The following is a 10,420-nucleotide window of genomic DNA, read 5'->3' on the forward strand; positions in this document are numbered from 1 at the left end:
ACCCATGGCAAGCTGTTTCACAAGGTTAGTTAAATCAGTTATTTTAGTTTCTAAAGATTTAACGTGTACCTCACTAGCGCCTCGGCCAATGTCACTCCGAACTCCAAATTGCTTGGAGTTTTCCGCCATGGTGTCTATCAAAGTCCTCGCTTGAGTTGGCGTCTTATTCACTATAGCTCCTCCGCTCGCAGCATCCATCATCTTTCTTTCCATCGGGAGCAAACCTTCATAAAAATACTGAATTAGTAATTCATCAGAAATTCCGTGTTGAGGAAAACTTACACAAAGGCGCTTGAAGCGCTCCCAATACTCGTATAAAGATTCCATGTCCTTCTGCTTGATCCCACATATCTCTTTTCTAAGCCCGGCGGCTTTGGATGCGGGAAAATACTTGTCGAGGAATGCTCTCGCCATTTGCGCTCAAGTGGTGATGGATCCCGGCGGTAAGTAGAAAAGCCACTCCCTAGCTGTATCAACTAGAAAGAATGGAAATGCCTTCAGCTTAAGATTCTCCACCGTCGTGCCTTGCGGCTTCATCCCCAAGCACACCATGTGGAACTCGGTCATATGCTTGTATGGGTCTTCRTTAGCTAAACCATGAAAACGAGGTAGTAAGTGTATTAAACCAGTTTTAAGTTCAGCACTTACCTCTTCCGGCGGATAGGTGATGCAAAGAGGTTGCTCGGCGACGTTGGGTGCTGCCCATTCCCTTAAAGTGCGTTCGGGATTCGCCATTTCCTCTTTAGTCTCGATTACCGGTTCTTCTTGCTCAGAGTGAACTTTCTCTTCTTCGTCCTCCATTTGGTCTTCCGAATCGGATGACAACTCAATATCTTTCCAAATATTGAGAACCGGTGAAGAAGTAGACGCGCCTTGCTTCTTTGGAAGCTTAGCTTGCTTTCTTAGCTTCTTAGCGGTTTTCTCAATTTCCGGATCAATGGGCAATGGTGAACCTGCACGAAACGATCTTGGCATAAACGGTTAAACATTGCGAGTCCCCGGCAACAGCGCCAAAAATTTGACGGGTGTCGAGTCCGGCAAATAATAAAATTTATAAAAATAAGCCTATTACCTCTAAAACACAACTTGTGATAGCGATAAGTAGGGTCGTCTCCTCAGGGACTCGGTGTTAACAGTAAGTCCAAGACGTAAACACATGCAAATTCATTAACATTAAAACAGTATATAAAAGGGGGAGGGGGGGGGGGTTGGATGATTTATAAACAGCCTAAATATGCAAAATAAATTGAGAACTTAAACAATAATGAATAAATTCTAGTGATGAGTATAACTAGTTCTTTATCAAATCATGTATCATTGACTTGTATAAAAACATTTTCTTAATAGATTTTAGACTGGCCGTGAGTGTCGACACGCGCCAAACACTCCGCTTGTCCTTATAATTAAGGTAACATGAGAAGCTCGATAGATTAGTTCATAATTGATTAAGTTGATTCTAGTCACGGACGTAAAATTCAACCTACCAATCGCCTTACGCAATAAACAAGCACCAATCCTAACTAATRAAYGGACGCCCGAACATTTAAGCTAGATTACACAGTCCTATAATGCAACCCAATAAACYTGATTGTCTATTGATGCACTATTTGCTACCAAGTGGAAATTAAGAACAATTACGGATTCCTAATCACAACTAGCAATTCAAATTTAGGCTAAAGGATTYAAGGGATCCTTCTCAAAACCAAAATCCCAAAAATGAAGAACGATTCAGAACAAGAATTTGTGCAAATAAAATCCAATTAAGGCTCAATGTTAAACAAGTCTCAACAAAGTTCAATTCAAACTAATYATAATCTCATCAYTAAAAACAGGAAACTAGCAACTCATAATTCTATTTTGAATCAGAAATCAAACTTACAGATAGTAGGAAGCAGTAGAGTATGAAGAACTGAAATTAAGAAATCCAAAATCGACTCCAAAAATTCTGAAAATATGTTTACCGCTTCCTCTCGATTTCTGCTTCTGTTTGTTAATCGACTCTCCAATCGACTTCTTCTCCTTCTCGGCTGCTGCTWCCTTCCCTCTTCTGCTGCTTCCAATYGACAGCCTGCTGCTCGATTTTACAGCCTTCTTCTCCTCCAATTGACAGCCCTAGATAGACAGCTCTCAATCGACAGCTTGYTGCTGTCMTCTTTCTCGACTGCTCGATAACCTCCCAGCTGCTGCCTTCGATTTTACAGCCTCCTATAATCGACCCACTCTCAATCGACAGCTTCCCTCTCACCTCTCTCGATCCYTTTTCTCTTCTTCCACGCGACCAGTCTCTTCCTCTTCGACAGCTTGCTGCTGTCCTCTTTAATTGCTCCCATCTTTGCCCACRATCTTCCTCGTACTCGCCMACGATCTCCTGATTTTCTGCCCACTCTTTGCTGCAACACGATGTCCCGTCTCGTTCTCTCCCTCTCGATCTGCACGACCTCTCTCTCGCTTTCTGATGTGGGCAGCAGGTTTGGGCAGCAGCCCAACTTCTYGATTTCTTTTGCTGTTTCTTTTGGGCTTAGACGTGGGCTGCTGTTATGGGCCAAACAAAACACATAATCGAATACATTTTTCTCACYTTTAATAGCCTCATGAGAATAAATATTAACTTAAATAAAAATGGACGTTTTAAGCATCTACTTAACATTAATCGCAAGGTAATTTGATGTAAAAATGTATAAAATTTGTACTTATCATTTTCATTTGATCGCTCATCCATATATATATATATATAGGGGTGCATTCAAGAGAGAACTGATTAGTTTGTGATAATTGTGAGATTCAATCTTAATCACAAATTAATGGATAAACTAGGAAACTAATATTTTTGGTAATTGGACTTAAAATTTGAATTCAATAACATTTTAGGTATTTAATTTTTTTTTCTCTCTCCTTTGTCTCTCTATCCTGCTTCAGGCCTTTGATAAACCTTATTTCGGCGAACACCATGTGATACCCAAAATACACCATGATACACAATGTGATACCAAAAAATACATACAGTGTGATGTCCCAAACACATCAAGTAACTTCGAGATCACTATGATACCAACTGTGGTATCATTGTGATACAAACTATAGTACAACTATGATATCTACGTTGTATATATATATATATGTGTGTGTGTGTGTGTGTGTGTAGGGAGTCATTCAAGGGAGAACTAGATACTACTGTTACACACCATGAACAATGTGATACCCAAAATAAAGTAATTAATCTAATTAAAGTAATTACTAAAGTAATTAATTTAATTAAAGTAAATTAGAATATTAAACTAATTAAAATAAATTGAATAATCAACCTAAATTACTATTACACTTCTATTTTATTTTAAGAAAAAAATATTAATTATCTTAAATGATTGACTCACGTTGGATCTCACAGTTACCACAAACTAATTATTTATCATTTAATTAGGCCCTTATATATTGATTATCAATTAAGAGTCGAGTGATTTTAAGGTTGAATGAGAATGAATATGCAAGTAATTACTAGAGCAATCAAAATAATTTGATATATTCTCTATATGACAAAGAAAAAGATAGAAGCATAAGTTATTTTTTTTTTTGCTTTGTATTTAGATGAGAATAATACAACCACGGGGTACAATGGTTTTCGGTGTCCTAGGCGAAGTGCCAAAAATACGTCCCCTAGTATGATAAACATAGAACACTCAACTTTTTGAAGGGGTTAGAACCTAGTGGAGCTAGGCGGCTCATCCCTATGCTGATTATTATTGAAAAAAAAAGTTATGACGACAACATAAAGCAAAACCCATTTATGTTCCCTTTTTTTCTACTTGGCTGTACAACATGAGTTGAACAACAAATCAAAGATAATATCACCTAAAATGGTGTCATGAATTTCGTGAAGCAAAATCATCAATTAGTCTATCATAACCGACATTTGATAAAAACTTTCTATGCACAAAATTAGCAACACGTTAAGTCTCTCTTGACTCATGCTATTCGACAAATAACCAAGATTCAAGACCAAATATGTAACTAACCAAGATTTAAAATTCAAGAAATCAAGAACCAAAATTTTCTATTTAAGATTCAAGACAATTGGACCAAATATGCATATAACCTAAACCAAAATTCAAGATTTAATAAGACAATAACCAGTAAACCAGATATCCAAAATTCCAAATATCTAAATAAGTAGATTGGCACCAAGTATGCAAATAACCAAACTAGATATTAAATACCAGATATGAACTAGAAGGAAAAAACTTAGACTGAAGCAAAATCGGTTGGAAATAAATTGGAAATCACTCAAGTTGTGATCAATCAACCTCAAAATCAGACTCAGACGAGAGGCATGATGGTCACTAACCACCGGTGTAGTCTAGTGGTCGACAAGTCGATACATCGAGTACCTCATGGTCGTTGGGCTGGGCCGTTCGAGTTCGGACATTGACACTTGAAGCAGTGAATTGATAAAGCGTCGTTTGAGATATGGAAGACGGCTAATCAAAGTCGTTTTGTTGATCCTCTCTCTCAGTGATTTGATGATGATCCTTTTTGTCTTACAAAAAGTACTTTCTCTTTATTTAGTTTCAGCGATAATCACTGAGTCTGTTCAGTGATCACTGAACAAGTATTGTATCTCTCAGAGATAAATATTCTTCAAGAAGAAAAAACTCACAACTCAAGAACCTTCAGTGATATCGAAGATAAGCGGAAGACAGAGACAAGCAGACCTTCAGTGACATCGAAGATAAAGATGAAGACAAAGACAATTAGTTCGGGATCTGATGCGTTTTCAGTGATAACAAGCATGTCTACACGTGTGTGAAATCTACTGAAAATTCAACGTACACTAAAGAAACCCTAGTGTTATTCCAGTGTTATTCCAGTGTTAGAGATCAAATGAATCTTGTTGACCAAGATTAGTTTTTGTCTTATCCTCTTACACACAAAGGACAAACCATAACTCTCAAAGTAAAACATTCATACGGAGTCACTCTATTGTCTCCAAACGTACTTACCCACTTTGTGAAAGACCACTGTTCATATACGGCAAAAGCCTGTATATCTGAAGACAAAGGACAAGCTTACCTCTAGAAGCTTGCCATGTGCCTTGTACTGTCTGAATTGCATTTAATGCAACGGGTATAAATAGATGAGAAACTCCTCTTTCTTAGTAACCTACCAAGCCAAGAAACTTACTTCTTGAAGATCAATTTTCTACCCAAAAGGAGACTTTCTTACAAGCACATACTTTTTAATCTTTCGAAGTTATCTTTATTTCAAGTGAAAAACACCAACTAGGCTCTTCTTTAGTAAAGTTATTGTTTCTTCATTTAACAAGTCTTTTCTTTCTTGTTTTCTGTATCTTATGTGTTTCTTAAATTTTTTTAGAAAACTCAAAAGAGATGGGAATGCGGGTTTAATGCCACCAAAGTCGCATGGGGATCATATTCTTCATTGAATGCGACTTTCAGGTCTATTTCTCCCCTACACAACCCAAATTTCAAACCAAAACCATTCAAGGCAAACCCTTAAGAATAATAGAATAACTAAAATCACCCCTAGACTTCTAATAAATAAAAAGATGGTTATAACACCCTGGGTCTTTGCCCATCTCGCCAACTAGCTAGGGCGCTCCTGTATAACACATATTTGAATATACATCATAAGCTTGCTACTAATTGCATGTTGCAAGAATCTTGTATTCCTACTCAGGTTTTGCAAGTATATAGTGTAGCAGCTGCATATCGCTAACAACTTGTTGTTTTAATTGAACATCTTTGACAAACCATATGCATGGTGCTATTAATTAGAGATGTTCATTAGTTTCATGTGGATCCAATCATCCAATGGATGTTGGATCATTTGATCTATCTAATCCAATTAAAATTGGACATCCGATCCATTCCAATCCAATGAATGACTGGATTGGATCGGATCGGTTCCATCCATCGGATGTTACTATTGCTTATCCTTCTAATCAGATTGGATCCACCAAACATTTTGATGAAATTTTCAACCAATTATTCATTTATTTTTTTAATTTAATAAAAATTATTACATATATATAAACAAAAAAAAAATATTGTAAAAATGTTAATGACTATATATAGTTATTAATTGGATGGATAATTTGATGATCATTAGATTGGATCGGTTCAGTTTTATTGGATTTTAAACTGTCATCTAAGAACGAAGAATCCAATTTAGATGTTAGAATTTTGGATTTATTTTGATCCAATTACAATTGTATATTGATTATGTTTGGTTTGTTTTAATCGGATTAGATGATAAATGCCACTTAATAAAATAAAAGTGAATTGTATGGAGAATGCTTCATATATTAGTTTTCAATATATTAAAAAGAGAGAAAAACACCAATTTATACAAAGAAGCTATGGCTATCTATCCCAAGGACCACCTATTGTCCTATATACAAAGACCATCACATATTATTCATTTTGTTTTGAATCCATTGTAATGACCTCTCTCTTTGATTTGATAGAATAAGTTTGGATTTAAGAGAATTTTAAATTATTGGTGGGTTTGGTATATAGATATGAAATGGAATTGAATTTCATTATTTATAAAAAAAATTAAATTACTATTAATTTTATTGATTATTACAAACGAGTGTTTTAAACATATTTTAAAACATAATTACATATAAATCTTACGGAATCTTGTGAAATACCAACCACCTCCGAGGAATTTCAAAATCCTATGTTTACGTGATTTCAAATAAATCCCGGGATTACAAATCAAAAATATCTTTCAAACCAAAAATGGGAATGAAAAAGATTTCAATTCCGAATCCCTACAAATCCAACCAAATTCAATCATGCAAACCAAATGATAACTTAGGGGTGGTTTACTAAATGCTTACTGGATAAATTTTCTCAGCGGATGAACATGACAAGGGCAAAAAATCTTACCGGGTAAGAGCAATGATAATGATGGAGAGTCTTACCCGGTAAGTGAAGATGACGACTCTTGCCCAGGTAAGTGCTTACCCGGTAAATTGTTGCATTCGATATATTTTGATGTACTAAAATCTTACGCATCAAAGTAAATTATAGTGTTGACTCCTATAGATAAGCACTTATCGGATAAGCATTTAGGTAAACAGCCCCTTAGTTTAATTTAAAAGAAACTAGTTTAATTCTAAGTGAAGTAAAAATCACCCACTTGAATCATAAACTTTTTACGAATAAACTTGGGGTGAAAGACAAAGTTCATTCTTCTTGTGAATTGTTATTCCTGGCGTGAACTCAAAGTCTTTGAGACTGTTTGGCAATTGCTGAATGATTTGGTGTACAATGATTAAGTGGTCAGAATGATTAAGAGGCTCTCATAATATAGTGCAAAATGAAATATAATTGTTTGGTAATTGTGAACAATAAAATTAGGGCTCTTAATGGTTAAGGGAGATCCATGATTCAAAATCATTCAGAGGGTTTTAGAACCATTAAGAGACAGACTTTTTTTTTGTCAAACAAGATTCATCTCTTAACAATTCAGAGATTATCTTTTAATGGAACTATTAAGAGGTAAACAAACAACCCTATATCTTCCTTCTTCATACCATGCACCGACTTGCTTTCTATTTGCAAACTTATCATCGAAATACTAATCAAAATAAGCGGTGTTTTGGATCGCTTATATAAAATAACTTACGTTTTTTTTCTTAAAAGTGTTTATCAATTTATATAAATCAGAGTCTTATAAAAAATGTGTAGATTAGCTTCTAACAGTATCAAAACGTAATGAGCTGATAACTATTTCTTTATTACCGGTACCACAAGGGAATAAGTTAATAAATTATAATAGAGTAACTTATCAAAAATTTCTTACTACCGGTGCCAAACCGATATAAGTACTATTCTTTTTCTATCCAAACACTAAAAACTTCTTATCATTGATGTTACATCAGAATAAGTTAATAAACACTTTAAATAAGCAATCCCAAATACCCCCTAAACCTTAATAAAAATAAGCCATAAAAAGAACGACATTAAACAAAATTATGCGGTTTTTTAGCTTCAAACTATCGGGTGATGGTGGAGATGTTGATATGGTACAGGTTAACTTAAGTATTAAAAATATATATATATATATATATATATATATAACTGATCATTACATACGAGTGTTTTAAACTTATTTTAAAACATTATTACATATAAATTCTACAATATCCCGTGAAATATCAACCATCGAGGAAATCTTTTGAACCAAAAATGGGATTGAAATGGATTTCAATTCCAAATCCCTACAAATCCAATCTTGCAAACCAAACGGTAACTTAGTTTAATTTAAAAGAAACTAGTTGAACCACACTTACAAGCTGTCAAACTAGGGTGTTTAGATTATTCTAAGCAAAGTAAAAATCACCCTTGAATCAATAAACTTTTTACGAATAAACTTGGGGTGAAAGACAAAGTTCATTCTTCTTGTGAATGGTTAWCCCTGGCGTAAACTCAAAGTCTATATCTTCCTTCTTCATACCATTCGGCAACCCCCAGTCAAACAAGTAAACAAGATTAGCAAGCAAAAGCTCTGTCGAGATAGCTCCCATTGAGATTCCAGGACAGATTCTTCGACCAGACCCAAATGGGATCAACTTGAAATCACTCCCTCTAAAGTCAACATCACTTCCCAAAAACCTCTCTGGTAAGAACTCTTCCGGGTTCTCCCAAGATTCCGGATCTYTTCCGATRGCGAATGCATTCACATAAACTAGGGTTTTCTGTTTGATTTGATAGCCATGCAAAATGGCATCTTTCCTTGTTTCTCGAGGTACTAAAAGGGGAGCTGGAGGGTATAACCTCATGATCTCTTTTACCACTGCCTTCAGATAGGTGAGTTTTGGAAGATCGTCTTCGTCTATTTGAACTTTCTTTCCAACCACAATCCTCACTTCTTCTTGTGCTTTCTTCATCACTTTGGGGTTCTTCATTAGTGCTGTCATCGCCCAAATCACTGTAGCAGCACTTGCATCTGTTCCGGCTACCAATACATCCTAAAACAAGAACAACGGAAACAATTAGATATGTAAGGGATTGATCTCCGAAGACTTTAGGGATATTCACAAAAAATGTCTGCTTCTGGAATTGCACATAGCCAACTTTTTGCTGACTAAGGGGTGTTTGAGATTGCTTATTTGGAACGATTTATATTTTTCTACAAAATTTTTTATCAACTTATTATAAGTTAGAGTGGTTTAACTTCTTCAAACACTTCTTATTAGCGGTTTGACACCGTTATAAGCTTTTTATTCAAACATTTGAAAGTGCTTATTACCATGGTATCACACTGAAATAAGTCAATAAGTTGTTTTTATAATTAATCCCAAACACCTCCTAAAATAAAAGACCCGATTTTATTTTGCAAAAACCCTTTTTTCGTCCTTTTTAATTTTTGTGGACCCATGATGCAAAACCGGACCACAATATCTTCTTTTTCCTTGCAAAATTATTGTTTTGCGCTATGGGCTCACAAAATGTAGAAGATCGACAAAAAAAATCTTCGGAAAATTTACGAAACGTGTGGATATTTCGAAGTTAACGAATTTTGTGATTTGTTATCTCCAAGCGTCGCTATCTATGTGAATATCCCATGATTTTAACGGGAAAGCTTTTCAGAATGAGAGTTTGAAACTTTAGTGGGATATCCTGAAACTCAAACAAAGTCTTAAGAGGGTAAGAATCGAATGTAGAGATGATGTGAATAGACACACTTAAAGGGATACAGAGATTACTGCTAGCATGGCTTTTATATGATCGGAAGTGAGCTCAAAGGGACTCAAGACTTGATCTTTCTTGAGTTGAATTAAAATGTCAATAATGTCCAGCTCTTCGTCATGAGGCTTGGAGTTTTGAGGTTCGAGGTGTTCATCAATTAGTTCTTGGTAAAACGAATCTAAATCATGGAAGCACTTTTCTAGCTGTTCCATCTTGCCCATTAGCCTATCAATCAAACCCACAAAAGGCAAACCAGGCCAAAGATCCGAAATGAAAAGGGTTGTTATTGCGGCCTGAAGTTCGCCAATAAGCCGAGAAACCCTCTTCCACTCAAGTGCATCTTCACACCTCTTGCCAAAACCCACTCGCAGCATGATGGCCAGCATTACATTCTTGATGATTTCGCTCAAGTTTACCTGCTTAGATGAAAGTGCTAGCTCATGTATCTTTTTCGTGGAACGTGAGACCTCATCTTCACGAATATATCTAGAAGACTCTACCCTTTTTGTGCTCAGCAGTTGAGTTGTTATAATCTTTCTCATTTCTTTCCAAGACTCGTTGTAGGGCGACAAAACCACGTCGAGGCCATTGTAAGATAACCTACGTTGGCCAAGTAATGATGGCCTACTGCAAAAGATAAGATCTTGGCCTTTCAAGACTTCTTCCGCTAGACTTGCGGAAGAAACAACGATAGCTGGGAT

General features: G+C 35.7%; 1 pseudogene; it reads right to left on the reverse strand.

The window, feature by feature from the left end:
• Positions 1–8,377: 8,377 nt before the first annotated feature.
• The window catches only part of LOC112509148, a 7,037-nt pseudogene continuing 4,994 nt past the window's right edge, over positions 8,378–10,420 (reverse strand).

This window comes from Cynara cardunculus (genome assembly GCF_001531365.2).
Source record: "Cynara cardunculus var. scolymus isolate 2C chromosome LG 3, CcrdV1, whole genome shotgun sequence".
Lineage (NCBI taxonomy): Eukaryota > Viridiplantae > Streptophyta > Magnoliopsida > Asterales > Asteraceae > Cynara > Cynara cardunculus.